Source organism: Saimiri boliviensis, chromosome 14, assembly GCF_048565385.1.
Source record: "Saimiri boliviensis isolate mSaiBol1 chromosome 14, mSaiBol1.pri, whole genome shotgun sequence".
NCBI lineage: Eukaryota > Metazoa > Chordata > Mammalia > Primates > Cebidae > Saimiri > Saimiri boliviensis.
The window spans coordinates 84,319,598-84,328,609 of record NC_133462.1 but is presented as its reverse complement, the minus strand read 5'-3'; the positions used below and the strand labels follow the sequence as shown (position 1 = coordinate 84,328,609).

General features: G+C 48.6%; 1 pseudogene; it reads right to left on the bottom strand.

Moving 5' to 3' along the window:
* Nucleotides 1–242: 242 nt before the first annotated feature.
* Nucleotides 243–8,455, bottom strand: LOC101045396 (aconitate hydratase, mitochondrial pseudogene; annotated as a pseudogene).
* Nucleotides 8,456–9,012: the final 557 nt, after the last annotated feature.

The following is a 9,012-nucleotide window of genomic DNA, read 5'->3' as shown; positions in this document are numbered from 1 at the left end:
CAGGAGAACTGCTTGAACCCAGGAGGCGGAGGTTGCAGTGAGCCAAGATCGTGCCACTGTGCTCCAGCCTGGGCAAAAGAGCAAGCCTCCATCTAAAAAAAAAAAAAAAAAAAAAAAAAAGCCATTTGGTGCCACTGCACTCCAGCCTGGACAGTGGGGCAAGACTCCATTTAAAAACAAACAAACAAACAAAAAACAATGGCTGGATGGATCAGATCGCTGATGGCGCACATGGAGTTGAACTTGAACCTGACACCAGCACTGGGTGCAGGGGGTGGGAACGGGAGGTGCTGCCCTCACTGCTGCCACTCCTTAATTCTGTTGAGGGCTCTGCCAGCACCGAAGGTGTGGTTTAGGAGGATGGTCTGCTAGGTCCCACTGGGGTGCCTGATAATTGGTCTTGTGAATCCTGGCAAAACCCTTGGTGATGATGGCTGGGCCCCAGAGGTCACTCCAGCGCTGTGTGCGCCTGGCTCAAGCCCTCGCTGTAGTTCTAGTCTCTGATCACCACCCACCTTATGCCATGTTTCTTTCAGTAGAGGGCAGTGTCAAGAACAGGGCCAAACTCCTGAGTGACCGCACTGCGCAGGGAGCTGGCCTTGCCATTTTCAGTGTTGACAGCACCAATAAGCAGGTTGTTGGAGATGCTGTCCAACTGCCCATGGAACCAGAGCCAGGGACCGGCAACCGAGATGTGGTCAATCGCACACTTCCCTTTGACCGTGATGAGGATCTGCAGGTCCTCCAGGTCCTCGCCATCCCGCTTGCCAAAAGGTTCAAGGAGCTGCAGGCGCTGGCTGGTGGGGCTCACGACCACGTGCTGCCTGCTGTCCTTGGGGGGAGGTGCTGGTAGGTGTCCTTCCCTGGGTCAAACTGTGCTTGGGGAAGCCCATCTGCACCCAAAGCCTGCAGCTTGAACTTCTCACCACCCTTGCCTGTCAGGTAGTCCGTCTCTGGGTTGAACTTGAGGGGTCCCGCAATGGCCAGGGCTGTGACAATCTCGGGACATGATGAAGGCATGGGTCTGAGAGTTCGCGTTGTTGCAGCCCATGAAGTTCCTGTTGTAGGATGTGACGATTGTGTTCTTCTCTCCCTTCTTGATGTCCTGCCTGCCCCACTGGCCAATGCAGGGGCCACAAGCATTGGCCAGGACGATTCCACCCTCATCCTTCAAGATCTGTGCGTAGCTGTCCTGCTCAATAGTGGCGTGGATCTGCTTGGAGCCTGGAGTGATGGCGAACTGGAACTTGCACTTGAGGCCATGGGACAGTGCCTGCTTGGACATGGCTGCTGAGAGCCTCAGATCAATGTTTGTTGTTTTGTGGCATGATCTCAGCTCACTGCAACCTTTGCCTCCCGGGTTCCAGTGATTCTCCTGCCTCAGCCTCCCAAGAGAGTAGCTGGGACTACAGGTGTGCACCACCATGCCTGGCTAATTTTTGTATTTGTTTTGTAGAGATGGGGTTTCACCATATTGGCCAGGCTGGTCTTGAACTCCTGACCTCATGATCTGCCTGCCTTGGCCTCCCAAAGTGCTGGGATTATGGGCATGAACCACCGCGCCCGACCCCTGCGAACAATGTTAATGTTCTTCTCTAGCAGGTCATAGTGGATGTACTTGCTGGGCTCAAAGTGGCTCATTGCCACCTTGGCCCGTTGGCACAGGACTGAGGCCACATGGTTCTGCCGCACACCCAGAGCTTTCTGCAGCCGGGTCACCAGTAGGCTGTAGGGCACCATTTTGTGCACTAACAAAGATGAGGTCGGTGAATCTGCCTCTTTATCAGGGATGTCGTTCTCTCCAGTTGGTGGCTCCAAGATGCCCTCCCTAAGGCTGTCTGGTTAGGGATGAGATGAGACGCCTCTTCTCGCTGCTGTGACATCAGCCTGAGCAACCTCATCACATGGACTCTCAGTCACTTGCTCATCGCCCACCACACATCCAGGACCTCTGTGTGACTGCCAGATGGGTGAGTATGAAGATCTGGGAAGCCTCTGGGCTCCGTCACCAGACACACTGGGCTTGATTCCTGCCTCCTCTGGTTGCCAGCTGGAAGCCCTTTCACCAGACACTGATGTTACTACAGGTTCATTTTCCTCATCTGCGAAATGAAGATCCTCTTACTCGTCTTGCAGGGATGGTGGAAATGCTGAATTATATCTATAAATAATTGCATATATACACACACACACACACACACACACACACATATATATATATATCTATATATGTATGTATTAGACGGAGTTTCGCTCTTGTTACCCAGGCTGGAGTGCAATGGCGTGATCTTGGCTGACCGCAATCTCCGCCTCCTGGGTTCAGGCAATTCTCCTGCCTCAGCCTCCTGAGTAGCTGGGATTACAGGCACGCGCCACCATGCCCAGCTAATTTTTTGTATTTTTAGTAGAGACGGGGTTTCACCATGTTGACCAGGATGGTCTCGATCTCTTGACCTCGTGATCCACCCGCCTCGGCCTCCCAAAGTGCTGGGATTACAGGCGTGAGCCACCGCGCCCGGCCATAATCACATATATTAATAATCCCAGCCACATAGTAAATTTTCATTCCTTGCATATAGCGCCACCTGGTGGACATTTTTAGCCAATACCATTAAATGCGCTTGGACATTCCAGGGACGATTTCATTCTCCTCCTCTCCATCCTGCCATCCTCAGTAAGTTGCCGGATACACCCGGACCGGTGCTGTCCAGCCTGCAGGCTGCCAGCCTCATGCAGCTGCTGACCACTTCCGCTGTGGCTAGTTGGAACAGAGACGCGCCCTCAGTGTAAAAGGCACACTGGGTTTTGAAGACTTAGTAGGAGCAAAAGGATGTTAAGAAACTTCAACAATAATTTTTTTTTTTTTTTTTTTTTTTTTTGAGACTGAGTTTCGCTCGTTGCCCAGGCTGGAGTACAACGGCACTCTCGGCTCACCGCAACCTCCATCTCCCTGGTTCAATCGATTCTCCTGCCTCAGCCTCCCAAAAAGCTGGGATTACAGGCATGTGCTACCACGCCTACTATTTTGTATTTTTTGTAGAGACTGAGTTTCTCCACGTTGGTCAGGCTGCTCTCAAACTCCTAACTTCAGGTGATCCACCCACCTTGGCCTCCCAAACTGCTGGGATTACAGGTGTGAGCCACTGTGTCTGGCCCCCAATAATTTTTTTTTTTTTTTTTTTTTTTTACACAGAGTTTCGCTCTTGTTACCCAGGCTGGAGTGCAATGGCGCGATCTCGGCTCACCGCAACCTCCGCCTCCTGGGTTCGGGCAATTCTCCTGCCTCAGCCTCCTGAGTAGCTGGGATTACAGGCACGCGCCACCATGCCCAGCTGATTTTTTGTATTTTTAGTAGAGACGGGGTTTCACCATGTTGACCAGGATGGTCTCGATCTCTTGACCTCATGATCCACCCGCCTCGGCCTCCCAAAGTCCAATAATCATTTGTAATATTGATTACATTATTACAATTATTGCCATATTTCTTTTTGCCTTTTTAAATCAGGCTGCTAATGGCCAAGTGCACTGGCTCATGCCTATAATCCCAGCACCTTAGGAGCCGAAGCAGGTGGCTCACCTGAGCTCCTGGGTTGGAGTGCAGTGCCATTATCATAGCTCACATGTGCCACCGTGGCTAGTTAATTTATTTATTTATTTATTTATTTATTTATTTATTTAATTTTATTTATTTTTTTTTTTTTGAGACGGAGTTTCACTCTTGTTACCCAAGCTGGAGTGCAATGGCGCGATCTTGGCTCACCGCAACCTCCGCCTCCTGGGTTCAGGCAATTCTCATGCCTCAACCTCCTGCATAGCTGGGATTACAGGCACGCGCCACCATGCCCAGCTAATTTTTTTTTTTTTTTTTGTATTTTTAGTAGAGACGGGGTTTCACCATGTTGACCAGGATGATCTCGATCTCTTGACCTCGTGATCCATCTGCCTCGGCCTCCCAAAGTGCTGGGATTACAGGCTTGAGCCACTGTGCCCGGCCCAGTTAATTTATTTTTAATAGAGACAGGATCTCACTATGTTGCCTAGTCTTGTCTTGGACTCCTGAACTCAAGTAATCCTCCTGCCTCTGTCCCCAAAACTGCTGGAATTACAGGGGTGAAACCTCCACACCCACCCGGCCTGTGCTGTTGAGGTGGAAAGGAGCAGTCATCATACAAGTTGGGAAAACATCCACTTGGCAAGTGTAAACGCTGAGGTTCAGAAAGCAAAGGCCAGTATATTACATTGTATTCTGTACATGGATGAAAAACACTTCAATCTACATCAAATTAAAAAAGCAGTTTTCTGATTCTGGGTATCATGGGCTCAGAGGCATTGTGATTCACCCTTGCAAATTTCTAAGAAATTAGTTGGTAGAGACCAGAAAGCAAACGTGAGAAGAAATGATTAAAGAGGCCACTGATTGGAATAAAATGCTTATTTACATCCAGAGTCTTTCAAAGAGAAGAAAAACGAAGCAGTCAGTTGAACGTTTAAAAAAAAAAATTAGAGGCCAGGCTCGGTGGCACATGCCTGCAATCCCAACACTTTGGGAGGCCAAGGTAGGTGGATCACCTGAGGTCAGGAGTTCAAGACTATCCTGGCCAACATGGAGAAACCTCATCTCTACTAAAAAATACAAAATTAGCTGGGCGTGGCTGTAATCCCAGCTACTTGGGAGGCTGAGGCAGGAGAATCTCTTGAACCCGGGAGGCGGAGGTTGTGGTGAGCCAAGATCATGTCATTGCACTCCAGCCTGGGCAACAAGAGCAAAACTCTGTCTCAAAAAAAAAAAAAAAAAAAAAATTAGAAACAAGGCAAAGAAAAATGACCATACTAGAGGAAGCAGATACATCAAAAAGTCAGAAAGATAATGAAAGATGAGAATCTAATTATAGAGTATACAGGTTTAGATGGATTTTGAAAGCTCTGCACATACATTTGGAGAGAAAAAAAGATAATGCAAAATCAGAAAAGGGCTGACATTCTGTTACTTCGGCTCCATCTCCCTCAGCTTCAGTTTCCCGTCTTATTAAACCAGATGATCTTTAAAGCTTCTTTCAAGCCATATTTGAAATTCTACAAAATAAATAGCTGCCTGAAGATCTTTTATTTCTCAGTTTTGATCTCCAGAATTTCACAGGCAATTCTTGTAGAGAAAGTAAAAATTACATATGAGCAAGAAAGGCTAATTAAAAGGATCTTAGCACCTAGAGATAGCCACTGTGAACATTTCCATGTATATTCTTCTCGATTCATATAGACATACATAGAAATTATGTTGTACAAATTTTGGTATGGCCTTTTTTCAGTCAACGAAATATGACAAGGATGTTTTCTTGTATTGGTTTCATTTCTACACCATTGTTTGTGACCATCGCCAAGTATTTTGGTCTAAATGAAAGCATCAGGTATAATATCAGTTGCAGGTTGTGTTGTAGTGAAAATGCAAGTGTGTCCAGACTGAAAGAGATGAAGAAAGTTGAGAAAAACAACAATATTTTTCCTTGCACGATGCCTTCTACTTTACGAAAGACTTGCATAAAAGCTTTGTAATCAGCCGGGCTCCGTGGCTCACACCTGTAATCCCAGCACTTTGGGAGGCCGAGGTGGACGGATCACTTGAGGTCAGAAGTTCATGACCAGCCTGGCCAACGTGGTGAAAACCCATCTCTACTAAAAGTAGAAAAATTAGCTGGGTGTGGTGATCCATGCCTGTAGTCCCAGCTACTTGGGAGGCTGAGGCAGGAGAATGAGCCAAGATCACGACATTGCACTCCAGCCGGGGAGACAGAGTGAGACTCTATCTCAAAAGCTTGCCGGGCATGGTGGCTCACGCCTGTAATCCCAGCACTTTGGGAGGCCAAGGCAGGGGGATCACAAGATCAAGAGATTGAGACCATCCTGGCCAACATGGTGAAATTCTATCTCTACTAAAAACACAAAAATTAGCTGGGCCTGGTGGCGAGTGCCTGTAATTCCATCTACTCAGGAGGCTGAGGCAGGAGAATCACTTGAATTAGGGAATTGGATGTTGCGGTGAGCTGAGATTGCGTCATTGCATTCCGGCCTGGTGACAAGAACAAGACTTAGCCTCAAAAGGAAAAAAAAAAAAGCTTTGTAATCTACAAAGTGTTTTTACATCTTCAGACTGCCCAACTAGCAGGGCCTAGTATATGGGAAGCATGAATAAGTGATATTAAATAAACGGGAAATGAAACAAATATGCATTATCGTACGTATTCCTCATAAAACTGGGATTCAGTAGGCTTCATTCTCCTAATTTTATGAATTTTCAGGCTGTCTCTGTTACCGTGATCAAATCCATTAGAATTTACATAGCATTCACACAGACTGATCTCATTTGAGCCACCCATCCACTCTGTAACTAAGTAGGGTAGACAGTATTAGTCTCATTAAAGAGAGGCAGAAGCTGAGGCGGAGATCATCAGGGTCAGGCAGTGGAAGAGCTCGACCTTACGCCCAAGCCCATGACGCTTTCAGTTGCTTCCTGACTGTGACAAAATGTCCTATCCCACCTTTATTTAAGCAGTTTGTGCTATAGTGAAGCAGAATCACCAATGTTCAGGGAAATGTTTAACATTCAGCTCTGGGTGAGGGGGAGGAGGGAGCCCTGATTTGTGGAGTTTGCTGATTTCTCTGGTGTGAATACTCCTACATGGCGGATTCGAAACTACTGACGCTATGTCATGGTGTCACTGCGCAGAGATGTGAGCAATCAGCTCATGGGTGTCAGCTGGCTCCAATGCATCCCTGGGTGGAGTAAACTTTCTTTCCACCTGATCGTTAATTCCTGGAGGCCAAGAAGCGCATCTCTTTGCAGTTTACACTGAGCTATGCATGCAGATGGCAATACATTAGCGTTCAGGCTCAACGTCAGTGTTCAGCCGGAGTTTCTCGTTCTCTGGTTTCCTCACCTGCCAGCCCTCTTCCCCGAAACTGGGGAAGTACTTGGGGACAATCCTGTCCCCTTTACCATTTCCCTATCCTTCTCCATTCATGTCCTGGTCACACCCTGAGGCAGAGTCATGGGCCCAATGCAAGAAGAGAGGCCTTGGAAACCTTAGGATCCCGTGGAGTTTTGTTTCGTTTTTTGCTTTTATCTGTTCGTTTGTTGAGATGGGGTCTTGCTCTGTTGCCCAGGTTAGAATGCAGTGGGTGATCACAGCTCACTGCAGCTTTGACCTCCCTGGCTCAAGCACGCCACCATGTCTGGCTCATTTTTTTTATTTAAAAGTTTGTTTTAGAGACAAAGCCTTGTGCTAACCTACCCTGTGTTAGCCTGACAGACTCCATCTTAACCTCCGCCTCGCCCCTCCCACCATTTCCCCCTTGAGCGCACAGCTGGGTCATGCTGCACTCAGAACTATGGAAACGTATAACCACTGTAGCCATATCCTGCTCCGCAAGCCCACGCGCTATTGTGAATATCCTGTTGATTGAATATATGGCAAGTACCGAATACCCGCCTTGGTAACCAGCAATCACGGAATCACTTGCGTATACTCTCCTTAGTAATCAGCAATCATGGGAACCTCCTGCCTCCTAGTGACCAGCCTCCTGATCTAACTTGCTTGCTCTGCTTCTGTAAATTCCTCTTCAGCTAGACAGGGGAGACCTGCCCTATCTTAAGCAAGGTATGAAAAGGAATCAGGCCCTTTCTTCAGGGCGACAGGTTTTATTCTCAATTGGAACTCAAGAGTGTGGCGTCTTCCTTCTAGCTCGCCCGGGTATAACAGCCTCACCGCGTTGCCCAGGCTGGGGGATCTCATGCTTTGTGGTCTTTTAAGACCGAGATTAGGGCCGGGCGCAGTGGCTCACGCCTGTAATCCCAGCACTTTTGGGAGGCCGAGGCGGGTGGATCACGAGGTCAAGAAATCGAGACCATCCTGGTCAACATGGTGAAACCCCGTCTCTACTAAAAATACAAAAAATTAGCTGGGCATGGTGGCGCGTGCCTGTAGTCCCAGCTACTCAGGAGGCTGAGGCAGGAGAATTGCCTGAACCCGGGAGACGGAGGTTGCGGTGAGCCGAGATCGCGCCATTGCACTCCAGCCTGGGTAACAAGAGCGAAACTCCGTGTCAAAAAAAAAAAAAAAAAAAGACCGAGATTAGAGTCTTCTTCCTGTCCTGGAGTTTCAGCACTCACCTTCTCGACACGTCCGGGCAGCGGCTTCCAAGGGGGTCAGCGGGAGGGACGGAGGCGGCGGATGGGAGGCAGGTCCGACCCCCGGTCCCGCGGGGCCGCTGCTTCCAAACCGAGCGGGCACAAAACCCATCCGCGATTTGCAAACCGGGATTCCCGGCGGCTGAGTTTTACCGCCCGGGGCTGCAACCCTTGGGGCTGTTTCTCTTGCCAGACATCTTACTGGGATGTTCCGCGGTGGCGCGAACCCCGGGTGGGTCTGCGCAGAGAGAGACAGGAGAATGTGCGGATCGCGAAACGCCCCGGAGCGCGCCGGGAGGCGGAGAAAAGGCGGCCTTTGGCGCCACCTCCTGGAAACGTCTGTTTCTGCGTGATGGGGAGGGAGCGGCTAAAACTGACGAAACGGAAATTTTGCATGTATTCTGTTCTTTAATACAAGGTTGATGTTGAAAATCTCTTATAAGAAGACACATGGAAAACATATATTTAATAAATCATTAGTTAAATGCTAACTTCTCCTCTACTAAAACCCCTATTAAATCCGCTGTCAGGCAAAAATTTTCATTCTACTCCAACCCACCCTCCCTTACAAATACCGTCCTAATAGTCAGGAACATAGCCAAGGACTGGAGAAGGGACAGCAGGCAAAACGAAGGCTGTGCAAGCCCACTGGCCTGAAAATCAAGTCCAGAGAAAAGGGAAAGGGATTCTACCTGCAAAACCAACCCAGTCCCTGGTCTGAGGAGGGGGTGGACAGGTACCTCCAGCAACTTTTAAAGTCAAGTGACCACAGCAAAATGGAAACAAGAAAAGGTGAACTAGCTGCAAGTCACCACCGAGTTCCTGCCTAG